The sequence below is a fragment of the Triticum aestivum genome, chromosome 3A (genome assembly GCF_018294505.1).
Source record: "Triticum aestivum cultivar Chinese Spring chromosome 3A, IWGSC CS RefSeq v2.1, whole genome shotgun sequence".
Lineage (NCBI taxonomy): Eukaryota > Viridiplantae > Streptophyta > Magnoliopsida > Poales > Poaceae > Triticum > Triticum aestivum.
Window position 1 is genome coordinate 543992971 of NC_057800.1, and position 6801 is coordinate 543999771.

The following is a 6801-nucleotide window of genomic DNA, read 5'->3' on the forward strand; positions in this document are numbered from 1 at the left end:
CCCTCCCATCTCCCCCTTTTCACCATTCGAAATCCCAGGCCGCCATAACCTCTCCGCTCTAGCCGCGAAACCCCACCCTCCTTCGTCCGCCACGTCACCGCTGCCCAGTCGGAGCCTCTTCCCCGACGACGTCGTCCACCGCAACAGCTCGACGTCCCTCGTCCACCTCCCCGGATGAGGATCCATCGTCCATCTCGCCGTCCCGCCGGTTCAGCCACACCATCCTCCACCTCCAAGGAGCTGCTCCGAGGATCGCCTCGTCTATCGCGACGGCTCCATCCCCACAACGCCGCCTTAACCTGCTCCACTGGAACCGCAGCATCCTCACCGACTCCTCGGACGAAGCCGAGGCCTACTCGGCGCCACCAAAGAGGTTGTACACTCATCGCATCGCACCTTCTCCTTAACTCGACCTCCTGGCGCTGATGGTGCTCCATCCCGCACCCCCATGGAGCGGCTACCTTGAAGCCGGCGCCGCGGGCGACATCTCCACAGCGGCTCTCCCCCAGTGCGAGGCCCCTTCGGCGCGGTGTCCATACCAGCTGGATCTGCTGCTGCTACTCCGGCTCTCGCACGATCGCTCACTCGCCCAGTTACTGCTGCCGCTCTCCCCCTCGCTCGTGCTGCTGCTCTGCTCCAATTAAGCCACACTTCAGTCGACTGAATCGACTTTTGGGTCAGTGGATTTTCAGGGGTTGGGGGGGCTGTAACATCGCAAATTTTCAATTTGGAAGGTTATACATTAGATCATCATGCATATCATATTTTATTTTGCATTTTGGTTGATCCTAGAAATTCTACGCAACTCAATGACCCACGGAGAGAGTTGGGGATTTCGTTATTTTCATATTTGAGCTCTCTCAAATTTTGAGAATAGGATCATTTGATTTTATTTATTTTATCATCAATTATTTCTACTACAAAAATATGAGAGAGGGAATAAAATGACTTTCCCAAAATAAAGAAATATTGAGGATTTAATAATAAAATCAAATAAGATTTTATTTTGGAGTTTTTCGGTGTTTTATTTGAATTTAGGAAAAATGTGCGTTTTTCAAAATTTCATTTAGGGCCCAAATAAATGTTCACCTTGTGCGGCTTGATTTTAGAAGCCCGTGAAAATTTATTTCAGAAATTTTGGAGTCCGTTTAGTATTTCTTTTTATTTTTTTCTTCCGAGTGGAATAATTAAAAAAACGATCCGACTTCGGGCCGTACCCGAGCGGGACTCCGCCCGGGGGCAGCCTTTAAATAGCGCCGCCCCGAGCCGCCCCAGCCCCGCCTTGATCCGCGCACGCCGCCGGAGCCACCGCCGTCGCCGAGGTTCGTCGCGCCTCGATTTCCGTGCCGATTTTTTTTCAATGTTCGTCGTTTTTCTTTTTCTCGGATTAAATCCGCGATTTTTCTGATCGTGATTCCTGATCCGATTTTCGTTTTAGTTTAACTTTTCGCTCGTTTATCAGAATCAGGCGATTCAAGCGCCTAGAGTTTCGTCTCGAAACACTCTATCCGTTTAACCAACTTAAACAAGATTTTGCTACTGTAAAATTTTCCCTAGATCCAGATTAGTAGAACGAAGTTGTTTTGTTTCGCCGTTGGACTTTCGTTGCTTCGTTCGATTCGATTCTTTTGCCAACCGGAGTTCTTAAGTTGAACCTTCTGGTTAGATCTCTTATTTGAGTTTTACCTGTGCATTAGATGAGTACTTATTGTATGCTTGTTTGTTTGTCTGCGATAGAGTACCCGGAGTGCGCCGCCTGTTATTTCGAATCGTTAGGTTTCACGGATCATCAGCAAGGCAAGTAACACTTTGATCATACCTTTTCTACTATCCAGTTTTATTGCATTAGATCAATCCTCACACATTGCATGATTAGGATCTAATTAAATTGTGGGATGGGAAGTAGATGAGGTAGTACCTATTACCTGTTTATTATCAAACCTTTGGGAGTTACTTCTATGTTTGCTTATTATGCCATGCTATGCTAGTAGACGTGGATTGGGTGAGTGATATCCATGACAGATGTGAGATTGTTAATTAATGGTTTATCTAAGGTGGCAACTTAAACACACATCTGGGTGGATTGAGGTACCTGGGTATTCCAGGACTTGCCTGTTTTCTTTTGGACCGCCACCCAGGCTCAAAGGGATCATGAGACTATTCATACTAGAAACTTCCGTGTGCAGCCACAAGCTATTATGGGCTCTAGCATAGTTGACTAAGTTGTGCGAACTCTTACAGTGGTAGACTAGCAGATGTAGGGGATGTAGGTGGTACGGTCTACCCGATCGTAAGGTGCTAGCGCTTCTGAAAGACTATGTCTCGGTCATCCGTCTTCTCAAACACCATGTAGTGCGAGAAACCAAACGGAGGCGATCGAGTCTTGTGGGGAAAAGTGCGCAAACCTCTCCAGAGTGTAATAAACTAATCATGGTTAGCCGTGTCCCCGGTTATGGACATCTTGAGTATCTAGTACTTGGATTTTCATGTGAATCTCAACATGTTACTCTAAATTAATTTTGTTGGGTTATGTTTAATGATGATGCTTAGATGGGATTGAGGATGCTGTCAACCATTCTCAATGTTTAACAACCACCATGATAGTAATTAAATTTATTCCTTTGAAGTAGGGGAAAATTGGCTTTACGCAAAACTATAACCATGGAGCTTTCCACCAGCCAAATATGCATATAGTATAGCTGTTTCATTCCATTACTCTCTATGTGTTACCTTGCCAGGATATTCCATGTGCTGACCCGTTTCGGGCTGCAATGTTAATGTTGCAGACTTTTCAGACGATGATTAAGGAGTTTTTAGGTCGTGGTACTATACTCAGTGATGCCGTTGGAGTTGATGGACTCACTTATCTTCCAAGCCTTCCGCTGTTATCGTTATTAGATGGCCTTAAGCCATACTTATTGTAATAAGTTCTCTTATGAGACACTCGATGTAATAAGTGTGTGATTGCTACTCTGCTATAAATCCTCCGAGTACTGTGTGGTGTCAACATTACTGATCCAGGGATGACACTGGAGCATAGAGATCAGACCGTTTGAGGTCTGGTCGCTACAGAGATGGTATCAGAGCACACGCTGACTGTAGGACACGACCACTAAGCTAGAGACCTAGATCACTATTCACTCTCTTCTCGTCTGACCTCTCATCTTTTCTACTCTTTAGGATGGCGGATGCAAGGAACAAGTTCACACAACCGGATGAAGATACACCCTTTGTACGGCACTTGAAGGAAGTCACTAGATACCTGAACATAGGAGTACCAAGCTTCACGGGAACCTACAATGCCACTTTACCTGAAGAAGAGCGCTGGATGATTCAAGTTCAAGTTCCAGGAAGGACGTTCATACCAGTCACTGAGCCCATAGAGTTTTTTTTGATGCACCAACTTGGAATCTAGGCAGCTCACATCGCCATGGGACGCATTGGAGAAGTCTACCGCAAGGATCTCAAGGATACTATCTACCAGATTTGTGGACGCCGAGATGAACATTGGGAGATGATCAGCACCAGGAAGGATAGATCAATCGCAGCTTTTATCCAGGAGTTAAATCAGCACATTCGATGACAGGAGAACCAGATGTGCGCCGACATGATAGATCTGAAGAAGGCTAAGACTAGAATCAAGGAACTGGAGGAAGAACTCAAGGCTACACGTGAAGATTATGAAGAGGAAATTGAAGTATTGGTGGAGAAGAATGACGACCTGATCAAGAAGATTGGAATATTTATGGGAGGCCCTACGCTAGTAGATGAAGACGAAGAACCCAAGGAGATTAGCCCGGAAAACTACATCATCATCGACGACACCGACTCGGAACCGGATAGTAGCGATGATGACTATGTTGATGAAGCTGGAGCAGATATCATGGAGTCTGCAACCGAGGAATATTTCTAGTAGACCACCTCATCAGTAGTAGTAGTCCACCATGTAAATATAGTAGTCCGAGCACTTTTGCGATAGATAGATCGATTGTATGCCCTTGTTTGATTGATTGAAGTGAATTGTTTGTTTTGCCTCATGTGCATATGGGTAGTGTTTTCTCTTTAGACCCCCTCTATTCTTATATCTCATCTTTTATAAACCCTTAGATGCCTCCGAGACGTGACCTCGGATTTGCCTTTCCACCGGAGCTCACCCAGTTGATCCAGCAGCAGAACATATTGATGCAGTTGCTAGTCCAGAATTAGAATCAGGGGAACAACAACAACAACCCACCACCACCACCACCACCTGTTGACCACTTAGCCCGTTTTCTTAGGCTGAATCCGCCGGTGTTTTCCAGTAGCACCGAGCCGATAGTAGCAGATGATTGGCTCTGCAAGACAGCTAGGGAGTTGACCACAGCAGGATGCACAGATGCAGAGAAGGTGAAGTTTGCCGCACATCAGTTAGAAGGACCTGCAGCATCATGGTGGGAGAATTTCACATCCACTTTCCCTGTAGACACTGTCACATGGGACCAGTTTCAGCAGGCTTTTTGTACTGCCCATGTTTCAGCAGGAGCTATGGCCATGAAGAAGCGTGAGTTTCGCAACTTGCGCCAAGGAGGAAGGACAGTTGGCCAGTATGTGGAGGAATTTAGTAAGTTAGCACGTTATGCACCAGATGACGTCGCTACGGATGCAGCTAAGCAGGAGAAGTTTATGGAAGGACTGAATGATGAGTTGAGCATGCAGTTGATGGTAGCAACCTTCAACAACTACCAGGAGTTGGTAGATCATGCTCTTATGATTGAAGGCAAGCATCAGTAAATTGAGAACCGCAAGAGGAAGTATGGACAAGGAAAGTACAATTCAGGAGCTCAGCAGAAGCCACGTTTTACCCCTAGACCGGGAGGACATTTTCAGCATACTCATGGAGGAGGTAGCTCGCACAATCACAATGGCACCAAGAATGGTAATGGCAACAGAGGAAGCAACGGCCAGAACCGCACCAACCCCTCAACCCCAGCCAATAAGGACCTAAGCCAAGTCACTTGCTTTAAGTGTTCGAAGACAGGACATTATGCCAATGAATGTCCTGAATTGCAAAATGGAAATAGCAATGGAAGTTCCGGGAAGAAGCCGAACCCTTTCAACAGGGGACAAGTGAACCACGTTAGCATGGAGGAGGTTGAAGCTCAGCCCGATGCAGTAATAGGTAAGTTTTTGGTTAAGTCATTTACTGCACTCGTTATTTTTGATACTGGTGCATCGCATTCATACATATCAAGGGGATTTGTGGATAAGTATAACCTATCAACCCAAGCCCTTAGGTCACCCATGTTAGTAACCTCGCCTGGAGCAGAGTATGTGGCTAGTCTATGGTGTGATCGGTTACCATTAAGGATTGGTAACTATGTTTTCCCCTCAGACCTAATAGTATTGGAATCTCAAGGATTGGATGTGATATTAGGCATGGATTGGTTATCAAAGTATGAAGGGAATATAGAATCTTCTAGTAAGTCAATTTTGCTTACCACCCCAGAAGGGAGAAGGATCAAGTATGTATCCCGGCATGTGCCAAAGAGGACTCAAGTAAATTGCCTAACAGGAGTTGTACAGGAGGAAGTACCAGTGGTAAGGGATTTCCCTGATGTATTTCCAGAGGAGTTGCCAGGCATGCCACCGGATAGAGATAACGAGTTTTTGATTGAGCTATTGCCAGGCACAGGGCCAATATCAAAGAGACCATATAGGATGCCAGCAAAGAATTTGGTGGAAATTAAGAAGCAGATTAAGGAGTTACTGGATAAAGGATATATTCGCCCAAGTTCTTCGCCTTGGGGATCGGCAGTACTTCTGGTGGAGAAGAAAGATGGATCGTTAAGGATGGTTGTTGATTATCGAGGATTAAATGAAGTAACGATCAAGAACAAGTACCCACTACCAATGATCAACGATCTGTTTGATCGATTGCAAGGAGCTAAGGTATTTTCCAAGATCGATCTGCGATCAGGATACCACCAGTTGAAGATTCGAGAATAGGATATTCCGAAGACAGCTTTTACCACCAGGTATGGGCTGTATGAGTATACCGTTATGTCATTTGGTCTGACTAACGCACCTGCCTATTTTATGAACATGATGAACAAAGTGTTTATGGAGTTTTTGGATAAGTTCGTCGTAGTGTTCATTGATGATATCCTGGTTTATTCGAAGAATGAAGAGGAACATAAGGAGCATTTGCGTTTGGTACTTGGAAAGCTCAGAGAACATCAATTATATGCCAAGTTCAGCAAATGTGAGTTTTGGTTGAAGGAAGTAGGATTCCTCGGACACGATATATCTGGAGAAGGAATAGTAGTAGATCCCGCTAAAGTTGAAACCGTGACCAAGTGGGAAGCCCCAACAACAGTTGGAGAGATCCGGAGTTTTCTTGGACTCGCAGGATACTACCGGAGATTTATTGAGAATTTCTCAAAGATTGCGAAGCCTATGACAGAATTGTTAAAGAAAGATACCAAGTTCATATGGACGGAGGAATGTGAGGCTAGTTTCCAGGAGTTGAAGAAACGTTTGGTTACCTCACCAGTGTTGATTTTGCCAGACCAGACCAAAGATTATGAGGTGTATTGCGACGCTTCACGTCGAGAACTTGGAGCAGTGCTTATGCAGGAAGGGAGAGTTGTTTCATATGCCTCAAGACAACTAAAACCTCATGAGTTGAATTATGCCACGCATGATTTGGAGTTAGCAGTCGTAGTGCATGCATTGAAGACATGGAGACATTTTCTCATTGGAAATCATTGTGAGGTGTACACGGATCATAAGAGTTTGAAGTACATCTTCACAGAGAAGGAG